This window comes from Mandrillus leucophaeus, unplaced genomic scaffold, assembly GCF_000951045.1.
Source record: "Mandrillus leucophaeus isolate KB7577 unplaced genomic scaffold, Mleu.le_1.0 Scaffold75, whole genome shotgun sequence".
Classification (NCBI taxonomy): domain Eukaryota; kingdom Metazoa; phylum Chordata; class Mammalia; order Primates; family Cercopithecidae; genus Mandrillus; species Mandrillus leucophaeus.
Window position 1 is genome coordinate 3,152,913 of NW_012108141.1, and position 14,135 is coordinate 3,167,047.

Genomic DNA, 14,135 nt, shown 5'->3' on the forward strand with positions numbered 1-14,135 from the left:
AGCATTTTTAGGTTCTGGGGGGTGGCTTTTACAAAGACACCATTAAAAATTGTCTTTAGGTGAAGTCTTGCAGTGGTTCTCTGCACTAGTAAACTCATGCCATCAATCCTTTCGATGCGCACAGCAAAGGCCAAAGAATGTTTATCTGGCAATCCCAAGGCGTGCGGTTTCGCTTCTAGTGGTCTAAGATGCACCTTGTCATGTTTCTGCTGCCAGGAATCATGTTGGAATGATTCCAGTCACTTAGACCTGAGCCCTTTTCCTTTCCTCTGCTCGTTCTTTGCCAAAAGTGCCTGCTTTGTCTGGGTGGCTTTGAGGGCTTGATAAGCCTTCCCCTTTTTCAGGAGATTTTCTGGAGCCAAAGGGATTTTTCTTTGCCCTTGCTCCACCATCTTTCTAGTGGTGCAGCTACTGATCTTGCACAACCCCACCACATGGGGAAGACAGCACTCGCTCTGTTCACTTGACCATAGAGACATCAGTTCTAGCTCACACTGGAGGACCCAGAGAGCCAGCCTCCACTTAGCAGCAGTGAGCCACTGAGGTCCTGCTAACCCTGATTCTTGCCAAAAGTTGCAGCCCTTCCAAGCTTTTTAGAGCCTGTGTCATTTTCAAAACCCAGCCCTTTTCTTGTAAGTTAGTGTCATCACACTGGCAGTTTGGCTGTGGACAATAAAGTGCTTCCCACAATGCACCTACAACTTCCGCTCTAGCCATGGTGCCGCACTTCCAGCGTGGCTCTGCTGCCACCTCAAGCTGCTTTCTAAACTTTGGCCAACACGCAATATAAACTGGCTTTAGGTTTCTCATATTTAGGGAGTGATTTAGAAAAGTCTCACCAGAAGGGATCATTGGTTTCATGCTTCATTAAGAGGAGCCATGGAGATCAAATAGCAACCACCTATTTGAAAGTTGTATCTCAAAAGACTTCAATAGAAAGATTTGCCAAGGAAAAGAGTCAAAGTCTGTAAAACATTAGAAGAGATTTATTCTGATCCAAATAGGAGTGACCAGTGGCCCAAGACGCAGTCTTAAGAGGTCCTAAGAACATGTGCCTAGGATGGTAGCTTGGATTTATGCAATTTAGGGAGACGTAAGGCATCAATACATGTAGGATGTACATTCGTCTGTCCAGAAAGGTGGGACAACTGGAAACAGGGAGGGTGGAGAGTGAGGGTGTTCCAGGTAATAAGTGGATTCAAGGATTTTCTTTTCTTTCTCTGTCTCTCTTTTTCTTTTTCTTCCTTCGTTTCCTTTTTTCTTTTTTTGAGACAGAGTCTCACTCAGTCGCCCAGGCTGGAGTGCAGTGGCACGATGACAGCCTCACTGCAACCTCTACCTCCCAGGCTTAAGTGATTTTCAGTTTTCCTGCCTCAGCCTCCTGAGTAGCTGGGATTACAGGCGTGTGCCATCACGCCCAACTAATTTTCATATTTTTTTTAGTAGAGACAGGGTTTCACCATGTTGGCCTGGCTGGTCTCAAACTCTTGGCCTGGTTGCTCCAGCCTCCCAAAGTGCTGGGATTAAAAGCTTGAGCCACCACACAGCCAATTCAAGGATTTTTCAATGGGCAATTAGTTGAAAAAGTTAAATTGTTGTCTAAAGAACTAGAATCAGTAGAAATGAATGTCTGGGTTAAGATAAGGGGTTGTGGACACCAAGGTTCCCATTATGAGGCAAAGCCTGCAGGCAGCAGGCTTCAGAGAGAACAGTCTGCAAGTGTTTCTTATTAGATTTTAGAAAGTGCAAGACTTCTGTTGATTTTCTCCTGAATTAGGAAAAAATCCTGGAAAGGAAAGGGGATGCTCTAGAGAATGTAGATTTTCCCCACAAGAGACAGCTTTGCCGGGCTGTTTCTAGATATGGCAAAGAAACCTGTTTGGGATTAAAATATTTTGATTTCCCTCTTTGTCTGTCATGTGATGTTATGCCAGTCAGGTTGGAAAGCAATCCATGTTATCTGGTGTTAAATAAAACCCCTCTAATGAACTTTATGGTTTATAGGGCGTGACTCCCCAGGCCCCTTACATAGGAATTTGGGCAAGAGAAGAAAAAGGTCAGAGTTTAATTCTCACATTTTATTTAATTATTTTTATTTGGGAGAAAAATACATCATTAAAACAATGTATCATTTTACTCTTTTCCAGAACTGTTTTGAATTGTCAAAGGACAAAGTTACAGCAAATTTAAACACCTCAACTAGCTTTATTGAAATTCTAGAATCAGGCAACCCTTATTTTATTATTTATTATTTATTCTATAAAATACAATTTAAGTGTTCCAGTGAGCTGAGCGGAAGAGTTTGGCTTTATAGGCAGAGGAGGACTGAAGCAGAAACAAAGAAAAAACGGTCATTTCAAAGTCACTTTCCTTGTAAAGCAGGGACAGAGAGAAGAATAGAAAAATGACTGGTTAACATCAAGTTATTTGGGGTTAAGGATTACAACAGAGAGAATTTTCTTGGGAGTGGTGGAATGCTGTAGTCCCAGCTACTTGGGAGGCTAAGGCAGGAGGATTCCTTGAGTTCAGGAGATCAAGGTCAGTCTGGGGAAGGTAATGAAACACATCTCTTAAAAAATAAATATGAAAATAAAAAACTAAACCAGGGAGTACTTTATTATCATGCAGATTAGAACTGGCCTATTTGGGAGATTAACTGTTACCTCTCCTGATTTCTCAGATAACAACTTAGTTTGGTGACATGAAACTTCAGCATGGGTGACTGTTTTGATTTTCAGTCTAGTCCCTTGAGGCCTGGTGCAGGAGCTTAGTCCAAAACAATGGCCTCCTGTAATTTTTATTTAACAGAATCAGGAACCACCAAATTTAGTATGTAATCAGACTATCAACACACTCTTATCAAGCACTTGCAGGGGAAGATGTGTAGAGAAGGGTAAAAATCCTCCAAGTTTTATTTTAGTATCCTCACACATATGTTTACTATAATACTTATTTCTTCTCAGTAAAGGAAAAGAATTATGTTTTGGGAGTCAATTTAAATTATCCACAATCAAACCAGGAGCAGTGGCTCATGCCTGTAATTCCAGCACTTTGGGAGGCCAAGGCAGAAGGATTGTTTGAGCTCAGGAGTTGGAGACCAACCTGGGCCACATGGTGAAACCTCGTCTCTACCAAAAATACAAAAAATTAGCTGGGTGTGGTGGTGCGTGCCTGTGGTCCCAGCTACTGGGGGGCGCTGAGGTGGCTGAGGTGGGAGGATCACTTGAACCTGGGAGGTAGAGGTTGCAGTGAGCAGAGATCTCGCCACTGCACTCTAGCATGGGTGACACAGTGAGACTCGTCTCAAAGTAAATAAATAAATAAATAAGTAATCCATAATCAGGGTTTCTAAGACTGCATTCTTGAAAAACTAAGCTGCCTTTATTATGAGATAGTGATTTAACAAATATTTGAGTCCCAGTAGCATACTGGGTTAGGCACTAAAAGAGATTCTAAGGTGAATGAAATATAGACTTACTAATAAGAAACATAATTATTCATTCTTTAATTCAGCAACATTTGCTAGCCATGTGACCTTGAGGCAAGTTACTCAGCATTTTTTTTTTTTTTTTTTTTTGAGACAGGGTCTTGCTCTGTCACCTAGCTTGGAATGCAGTGGCACAATCATAGCTCACTGCAGTCTTAACCTCCCGGGTTCAAGTGATCCTCCCACCTCAGCCCCCGGAGTAGCTGGGACTATAGGTGTGTGCCACCATGTCCGGATAATTTTTCTATTTTTGGTAGAGACGAGTTTCACCATGTTGCCCCAGCTAATCTCAAACTCCTGGGCTCAAGGGATCCACCCACTTTGGCCTCCCAAAATGTTAGGATTACAGGCCTACTATGGCCTACTCAGCTTTCTATAATTGGACCTGTTTCCTCATCTGTAAAACGGAGGTGATAATATATCTCCTAGAGTCTTTATGACAATTAAATGGGATAATATTTGCAAAAGGCTTAGAACAATGTATGACACATAGGAAACCCTCATTTTTAGCTTAACTATTGTAAGAGGTCTTTATGTGCTAGGCTTGAGTATGTGAGGTATTAATGATTTGTTGTGTAACAAACTACCTCAAAATATAGTTGCTTAAAACAACAAATACGTATTATCTCACACAGTTTCTGAGGCTCAAGAGCTCTAAGCTGGGTGGTTCTGGCTCAGCATCTTTCATGAGGTTACTGTTAGTGGTGGCAAATCCATACATGTCTGCAGCAACCTCAATTCTTGCCTCCTCAGAAAAAAGAATTTGACTGAGGGACATAAGGCAAAGGTAGAGACTGAGGCAAGTTTTAGAGCAGGAGTGAAAGTTTATTACAAATCAGGCCAGGCACGGTGGCTTATGCCTGTAATCACAGCACTTTGGGAGGCCGAGGCGGGCAGATCACCTAAGGTCGAGAGTTTGAGACCAGCCTGACCAACATGGAGAAACCCCGTCTCTACTAAAAAATACAAAATTAGCCGGGTGTGGTGGCGCCTGCCTGTAATCCCAGCCACTCAGGAGGCTGAGGCAGAAGAATCGCTTGAACCTAGGAGGCGGAGGTTGTGGTGAGCCAAGATCGCGCCATTGCACTCCAGCCTGGGCAACAGGAGCAAAACTCTGTGTCAAAAAAAAAAAGTTTATTAAAAATCTTTAGAACAGGAATGAAAGGAAGTACACTTGGAAGAGGCTGAAGTGGGTGACTTGAGAGATGAAATGTGTGGTTTGACTTTTTGACTTAGGGCTTTGTATGTTGGCGTGCTTCTCGGGTCTTGTGTCCCTTCTCCCCTGATTCTTCCTTGGGGTGGGCTGTCTGCACGCACAGTGGCCTGCTAGAGCTAGGGAGAGAGCATGCTCAGTGTGTTCACTGGCGTTGTATGCATGCTCGCTTGAGGCGTTCTTCCCTTACCAGTCAAATGTTTATAGAAGGTCATGTATCAGTTAAACTGCCAATTTGCCTCTTAATGTGCATGCTTGAGCCCACTCACCCAATTCCTGAGATCTTATTGGGAAGCTGATAATCACCAGTTTCTGGTGTTTTTGTTTATTGGAAAACTTACTTTCCCTGATACTGCCTGCAACCAATTATTATTTTAGAGAGACAGTTTAATAACGGCCTGACCATCACCTGATGGTTGCCTGACATTCCTGATGTGGGAGCCTCTCTCCTGCTCTGCTCATGTCTGACTAGCTATCTACTGTAACATTTCAATGAACTTATTGACTGGGGCTGAAGTCATGGAGGGGCTGGAGAATCTGCCTCCCAGTTCAGAGGCTTCAGTTCCTTGCCACTAAGTCTCTCCATTGGGACCAAGATCAGGCAGCTGGCTTCACATATAACAAGTGATGGTGGGGGAGGGCAGAGAGAGACAAGATAGAAGCTGCAACTGCTGCCATATTCTGTTCAGTAGAAGCAACTCACTAAGTCCAGGCTATACTGAATGGGAGAGGGATTAAACTTGAAGAGTATCAAAGAATTCATGGACCTATTTTTAATGGAAAGAAAAGTAAGGGTTATCTAAGTAGACAAGAACAGATATGATAGGCAAAGGGTCTAGCAGAAACAAAGGAATAGAGATAATAAGAGAATTACATGGAATGCACTCTAGCATGGCTAGAGAATTAAGGTGATTACTTCTTCCCATTGTATTTTATTACTGTTGTTATCATTACTGTTTGGAGACAGGGTCTTGCTCTGTTGCCTGGGCTTGAGTGCAGTGGTGTGATTATGGCTCACTGCAGCCTCAACTCCTGGGCTCAAGCAGGAGCCCAGCTAATGTCTTTTGTAGAGACAGAGTCTCACTACGTTGCCCTGGCTGATCTCAAACTCCTGGTCTCAAGCAGTCCTCTCACCTTAGCCTTCCAAAGTGCTGGGACTACAGGTGTGCACCACCACACTCAGCCTCACTTATTTCCATGTTATTTCTTTGCTTGTTTGCTTGTTTTTTGTGATGGCGTCTCGCTTTTGTTGCCCGGGCTGGAGTGCAATGGCACGATCTTGGCTCGCTGCAACCTCCGCCTCCCGGGTTCGAGCTATTCTGCCTCAGCCTCCCAAGTAGCTGGGATTACAGGCCTGCACCACCATGCCCAGCTAATTTTGTATTTTTAGTAGAGATGGGGTTTTACCATGTTGTCCAGGCTGGTCTCGAACCCCTGACCTCAGGTGATCCACCCACCTTGGCCTCCCAAAGTAAAGTAATTTTCCCAATATAGACAGTTAGTAGATGGCAGATCCAGGGCTTCAATCCATATTTCTGATTATAGAATCTTTGATTTTATCTCTATATTGGGGTTCTCCTGAGAAAACATAGCCAACAGGGTGTGTGTGTGTGTGTGTGTGTGTGTGTGTGTGTGTGTGTCTGTGTGGAGAGAGAGAGAGAGAGAGAGAAATTTATTTTAAGGGATTGGCTCATGCAATTGTGGAGGCTTGGTAAATCCAAGATCTGCAGGCTAGGCTGGAGACCCAGGGAAGAGTGGCAGTTTCAAGGCCATAATGAGTCTGCTAGCTGAATTCCTTCTTGGTCAGGGGAGATCAGTGTTTGCTCTGTTACGATCTTCAGCTGACTGGATGACACCTACTCTTATGGAGGGTAACATGCTGTACTCAAATTACACTGATTTAAATGTTAATCTCATCTATTAAAAAATAAAATAAAATAAAAAACATCTACTCAGAAACTCCAGAATGATGTTTTACCAAGTATCTGAGCACTGTGGCTCAGACAAGTTCACACATAAAATTAACTGTCTTACTACCTTATACAACAATGACAATTTACAGTTCAGATTGCAAAGGGCCTTGAAAGCCATTTTGTTGGATTTATGAAAATTAACCAGTGGCTCTGAGACACTTGACCTTGATCATCTGATACTGGCAGCAGGAATGAGGTGGGGTGTGTGTCCTATAGAATAGTTAATTTCTTTAGGGAATGTATGTTGGAATATTTGCCTATCATGCTTGATTTTCAACCTTGTTTTGACACATGACAAATGGATGTTTTTTTCCTTTAAATACTTTTCCTTTTGGTCCACATATTTTTAGTAATTAATCATTTTTTTATACATTTTATATGTTTCTTTTTTCTTTTTTGCGGGGGGAACAGAGTCACTCTCCGTCACCCAGACTGGAGTGCAGTGGCACAATCTTGGCTCACTGCAACCTTGACCTCCTGGTCTCAAGTGATCCTTCCACCTCAGCTTCCCAGGTAGCTGGGACTACAGGCACATGCCACCATGCCCTGCTAATTTTTGTAGAGATGGGGTCTTGCCATGCCTCTCAGGCTGGTCTTGAACTCTTGGCCTTATATGATCCTTCTGCTTTGGCCCCCCAAAATATTGGGATTACAGGTATGAGCCACCTCACCCAGCCATTTCATGTATTTCAATATGATGACTTACATTTCAAAATATTTTTCTTTGGCCGGGCGCAGTGGCTCATGCCTGTAATCCCAGCACTTTGGGAGGCCAAGGCAGGTGGATCACCTGAGGTCAGGAGTTCAAAACCAGCGTGGCCAACATGGCGAAACCCCATCTCTACTAAAAATACAAAATTAGCTGGGCGTGATGGTGGGCGCCTGTAGTCCCAGCTACTTGGGAGGCTGAGGTAGGAGAATCGCTTGAACCCCAGAGGTGGAGAATGTAGTGAGCCGAGATTGTGCCACTGCCCGCCAGCCTGGGTGACAGAGCAAGACTCTGTCTCAAAAATGTATATATGTGTATATATATATTTTTTTTCTTTATTGTATATTCTCTTCTATTTAGTCTTTCTTAACTTTCTTTTTCTTTCTTTTTGAGGGCTTATTTCAAGGCTTACTTTTAGATATCCCTCCTACCAAAGTGCAATGTGAATTTAGTAAAGAAGACAGAAATGTAGGTGAGAACTAAAGGACCTAGTTTATAGACCATCTGGACCAGGAGATTCAAAAGGTATAAATATTGTTCAAGCTTCATTTCTTTGCAGGCAGTGCATAAAAGAAAGCTATTTCAACCTTGATGCTGGAGAGATTTCTCTCTGCAGCTAACATAGAACAGGAAACCTTAATGTTTTTCTTGGAGCCTCAGAATTTAAAGTCACATTGGTCCCATACTGTTGTTTTGGACCACTTGAAACAGCAGGAGAAAACACATAATTGGGAGTGGGCTGGAGAATGTTACGAGGCCACCCAAAAGTGATCTGGATTATAAATCTATGCATACACCCTATTAGGAGAGAACAGGAAGTAGAATCTAGAAAACCAGTAGAGCTAAAGGTCTGATAAGCTAGAAGAAAAAGCAGAACTGGACTTGCAGAGTAATTGGGGGCTGAGACCTCATAATAGAATGTAAAGCAGAGTAAAAGGATTGGGAGCTAGTTTTATGGAGGTATCCATATTCTAGTCAGTTGTTTTGTGGAAACCGCAAAAGGGAGGGTGAGCATCAGGTGATTAGTTAAAATAGCAGTGCAGTGGCTGTTTTGAAAGGGCTGGTTTCTGTTTTGCCTGTAGGGAAGGAAGCCCGATGGTGGTTATCAAGGGAAAGAGTATAAGGAGTGGGACCTCCCATTGCATCATGGCCCTGGGAACTAGTTTTAAGGTTTCTCTGTGGTCCCCTTGGCCAATAGGGGGTCTTTTTAGTCACTTGGGGAGCTTTCCCAGAGAAGATTTTGAAAGTTTATTCATCTTTTTGTCTTTAATAAAATTAAACCATCTTAGAAAAATAGTCTTTCCTATTTTACCTTGAAAGATTGCCAGGTGTGGGCATTCTGTGAATTCTCTAACACATTCAAAAGGAATTTTCTTCTCCTTTTAATTGTGTTCCGGAAGCCATTGTTAATAGGTTACTCATTTGAACCGTATGACAGCAGGAAGTAAGACGCAAAGATCTAACCATACTAAACAACTCTTTGGATTACCCCATGTAGAAAATGGTCAGCTAATTTTGACTTAAATCTTGCTTATACTAATGACCACTTGCATTTTGAAGAAAAAATTAATCATATTCCTAAATCTATTACTCTAAAGTATGAGATAATTTCTATTTCAGAATCTTTTTGTTTTTGTTTTTAAGACAGAGTTTGCTCAGTCCCCCAGGCTGGAGTTCAATGGCATGATCTCCGCTCGCTGCAACCTCTGCCTCCTGGGCTCAAGTGCTTCTTGTGCCTTAGCCTCCCGAGCAGCTGGGACTATAGATGTGAGCTTTTATTTTTGTATTTTTAGTAGAGATGGGGTTTTGCCCGTGTTGCACAGGCTAGTCTCAAACTCCTAGCCTCAAGTGATCTGCCTGCCTCAGCCTCCCACAGTGCTGGGATGATTACAGGCATGAGCCACCACCCTCAGCCTGTTCTATTCCGGAATCTAAAGTGTCTTCTGAACACTTGAGGATAAGGTAAGGTAAAGAGAAGAAAATAATGGTGGAGAAATATGGTGAGAGAAACCAATCTTTATGGGGCAGAAGCTGCAATATTCTATGAGATCTTTCCCTCCTCCCCAAATATCAAATATTCTCCATCATGCCTTTTAGAGAGGGCTACTGGCCAATTTTTATAGGTTCACTGAAACTTGGCCTCTTGAACACTATCAAGAATTTATAATACTCAGGCCAGGTGTGGTGGCTCACGCCTGTAATCACAACACTTTGGGAGGCCAAGGTGGGTGGATCACCTGAGGTCAAGAGTTTGAGGCCACCATGATGAAACTTTGTCCCTACTAAAAATACAAAAAATAGTTGGGTGTGGTGGTGTGCACCTGTAATCCCAGCTACTTGGGAGGCTGAGACAGGAGAATCGCTTTAACTTGGGAGGTGGAGATTGCAGTGAGCTGAGATTGTGCCACTGCAATCCAGCCTGGGTGATAGAGCGAGACTCCACCCCCCTTCCCCCCAAAAAGAATTTACAATATACATATAAATAGGCAATAAATATTAAAAGCCTGATATGAATGCCAAGTCACTTTTTTTCACCCAGAGAATTGCTGAGTAGAAAATAGACCAGATTTCATTTGACAGCTACTCCCACATGTATTATAATACACACACCATATTCCTTACTGTAGAAAGTTACAGTTAAGGTTATAGGAACTGGGTCTTGTCCATATGAAAAAACAAAGACTATGTTAGTAATAGTATTGCTTTTATATTTATGTATAGTATATTGTTATTTGCCTTTGCCTTTAAATATATTACTATTTTGGCCCTTAAAATTGTTCAAAAACCCAGGGTCACCAAGTTCTCATTAGTCACCGAATTAAAATTGCATTTATAATAATGAGAATGTCAAATAGTACATATTTAATTTTATAAGTTTCTTATACATTTTAAACAAAAGAGCCAAGATAAAATGCAATTTTCTAAACCAATAAAGCCAGGATACTTTATCATAATGTTAAAATTATCCCTGATGTTAGGAGTTAAAGGTTAACATTAGGAAATCTTTTCAAAAGATTTTTTTGAGTAGAGGGCCTTTTTTATATTGAGTCAACCAATTTACATTAAACAATTCAGTAAAGTTTACTATAATCAATACACAGTATATCCTCATATTCCACAGCAGCTTCAGAGGTTAGTAGTATGACAATAGTAGTTTCTGGCTCTGAGCCCCCATCTGTGTAAATACTGGCACCGCAGTTCTCCAATCTTCCCAGCACTCAAAATTCCTCCTTCTCTTGGCAGGTCCCAGAAGAGTCAACTTGATCTTTTGACAGCCATTAAGAGAACTCCATCTCTTTTTCCTGTGCCTGGTCACTTTGGCACAGCTGTCTTGCTGACACTCTTCAGATATGCGCTGACCTTGGCATGCCACTAGGGGGTTGCTGCCTCATAGTATGTACTTACCAATCGTCACGCTCCACCATTGCTGATGCTAGATTGAGTCCCTTCACGTCAGTGTCTCTGTTGTTCTAGGTAATGGGGGAGTGGAGTGAAGTGGGATCCTGTCTCTGCTGGTGTTACAATCCTTTAATGGGTTTCTAAAGAGGGTCACCTTGCTTTATATTTTTATGGAGAGCTCAGTGTTAAATTTTATGTCGACACATTTTCTTGCAGTTCTTAGCTCTTACGCTCCTGCCAATTCCGTGGTACTGGATCAGGTAACATTTAATGTGACATGACTTCAACAACCCCTGAAAGGGGCTGGACGCTTTAACTCAAAACTATTCAGAGTGAGTTCCCTGCCCACTTCAGGTCATCCCAAAGAAACCAAGCTGACCATGAAACCAGGAGATAATGTTACAAACACACTACTCACTACTGTGGGTTCCAAGGCATTGTCCTCTTTCTCGCTTTCTCTCCCTTTCCTCTCTCTCATCCTACTCCAATTTGCTCTACTTTCCAGACTGCAGCAAAGGCCCTTTGTTACATGTAACTTTTACTTTTTAAGAGAGAAATTTATTTTCTGTCAACAGAGAAGTATAAATATAAAATTCTATTAAATAAATAATAGAGAGTTTTCATTTAATACAGTTAGTTAAGAAGAGATAAGGAAAAAGCATTGTGCCTGAAGACAACATTTGAAATTAATCTTTATTACTTGGTTGTCTAAGTTTCATTTTTCCTATCAGAAATAGCTTTTTATTTAGTTAGATCCACCAGCTTGTTTCTTCAGCATTAACCGGGTTTTAATGATCTGCTTCTTACAAACATTCAATTGCCTTTTTCTTAAGCCCCTTTTCTGCATAGGACCCACAGAGAAGCAGCAGGAAGGAATTATATCCCGGATGAAGCATCCTCACCAGAGCAATATCATTCCATGTTGCATTTGCCAATAAGTCGATGACATTAGGCCTTTTCAGTAGAGTCCCCATTTCTTTTTCTTCCAGACATTAGATATTTTTCAAAGTGAATTTTAAGTACCTTTTTAAAGATCCAGACTACAATAAATTCTTCTCCAATGAAACACAACATAATACAGTGTGTGGTTCAGACTGATACTAGTATCAGTTGATTTTTCAAGCCACATTTACTAGTAAAAGCTGGAGTTGTGTGACCCTATCTTATTCAATAAACAAGTATCCAAATATTTATTGAGCACCAACTCAATATAGGGCCTTGGACTGAATTAAAGTAGCAAGCTGACCACAAAACCAGGAGATAATGTTACAAACACAGTATTCCGATTGTGCAGTGATCACAATTTTAAGGTAAGATTGGGAACAGCTATGAAAATATTTTGTGTAACAGAATGAAAAATTTCTTGCAGGGCAAGGTGGCTCACGCCTGTAATCCCAGCACTTTGGGAAGCCAAGGTGGGTGAATCACCCGAGATCATGAGTTCAAGACTAGCCTGTCCAACATGGTGAAACCCCATCTCTACTAAAAAGACAAAAATTAGCCAGGTGTGGTGGTATGCGCCTGTAGTCCCAGCTACTCAGGAGGCTGAGGCTGGAGAATCCCTTGAACCCAGGGGGCAGAGGTTGCAGTGAACTGAGATTGTGCTACTGCACTCCAGCCTGGGAGACAGAGTGAGACTCCATCTGAAAAAAAAATTGAAAATTTCTGCATATGTCTGGATTGAAATTACCCATGAAGTCATATAGGACTTATTTCGGAGGATAGTTTTTATCTATTCCAATGTTGGGTTAGGTTTGTGCCTTAATATTCTTCAGGATTTAACTACACCAGATGCAAAGGAAGTAAATGCCGAAACCTCATAGCCAAGTCTACTATTTTCCAGTACTTTTGTGTGAAATTATTCTGACATAGTAAAGTCGAATGCCTCCTACTGTTTTTCTGATAGCTCTGCTATTGACTGGATGTTTGTGTCCCCCAAAATTCATATGTTGAAGTCTAATCCCCAGTGTGATGGTATTTGGAGGTGGAAACTTTAGGAGGTACTTAGGTCAAGAGGATAGAGTCCTTGTGAATGGGATTAGTGCTCTTACAAGAAGAGATGTGAGAGAGATGATCTCTCAGCCATGTGAACATACAGCAAAAGGCACCTGTCTACAAACCAAGAAAAGACCCTCACCAGATATCTGCTGGTGCTTTGATCTTGAACTTCTCAGTGTCCAGAACTGTAGGAAATAAATGTTGTGTAAGCTACCCATTATGTTGTAATTTTGTTACAGCAGCCCAAACTAAGACAGACAAGGTTCTTAGCCTTTTGGTTTTATTATGTTTACTATTTTTGGCGACCCCTAATGATTTCTTCCTCAAGGGAAAATTCAAACCACATCCTCACCAAGATACTCTGTCTTGTCAATTATTTTCTGCATGTATCTTCCCTATTTCCCCTTACATTTACCCTGCTTATAACTGTACCTCACCTTACGGCAGGTTCCCACTTTGGTTTTTATTTTGTTTTGTTTCTGAGACAAGGTCTCACTCTGCTGCCCAGGGTGGAGGGCAGTGCTGTGATCTTAGCTCACGGCAGCCTAGACCTCCAGGCTCAAGTGATCGTCCTGCCACAGCCTCCCAAGTAGCTGGGACTACAGGTGTGTACCACCATGCCTGGCTAATTTTTTTTTTTTTTTTAATATTTATAGAGATAGATCTCACTATGTTACCCAGGCTGATTTCAAACTCCTGGCCTCAAGCAATCCTCTGGCCTTGGCCTCCCAAAGTGCTGGGATTACTGCTGTGAGCCACCATGTCCTGTGACTTTTCCTAAGCATTGTTAGCTTTCGTCTTTATTCTAAGATCCTATTCAGATCTAGTGGATCTATCTCACCCCCCAGCACTCTGTTTATTGCCCTTGATCTAGGTTTACTGTGCAGTGATAAACACATCATCTCTCTAAACATCTTCTGTGCTCTTCTCTTACTTATGTCAGGTTCCAGTGTGTGTGGAGAGAATCATTTAAAAGGTCTGCATTATACTGGTCTGGAGGCATGAGGTGGTAATTAGGGTACTGGCTATGTTGTTGGAACAAGAAACTCAAAAATACAAAGATTCCCAAGTGGTGGCTCTATAACATAGAGAATTTAGCTCCTTCCCCCTTGTTGCTTTCCTGTGCTTAGGGAGTTGGCTTCATTTCTGTGTCTGAAAATGGCTCAACCACCACATCCTCATTCCAACCCACTTAAAGGGAAAAGAATGAATGAAGCACCTGGCCCAGAAATTGCATATATTACTTCTGCTTACATTCCATTTTATTTCTTTTGGGGGATGGGTGGGACAGGGGGACAGGGTCTTACTCCAATACCAAGGCTGGAGTGCAGTACTTGATCTTGGCTCACTGCAACC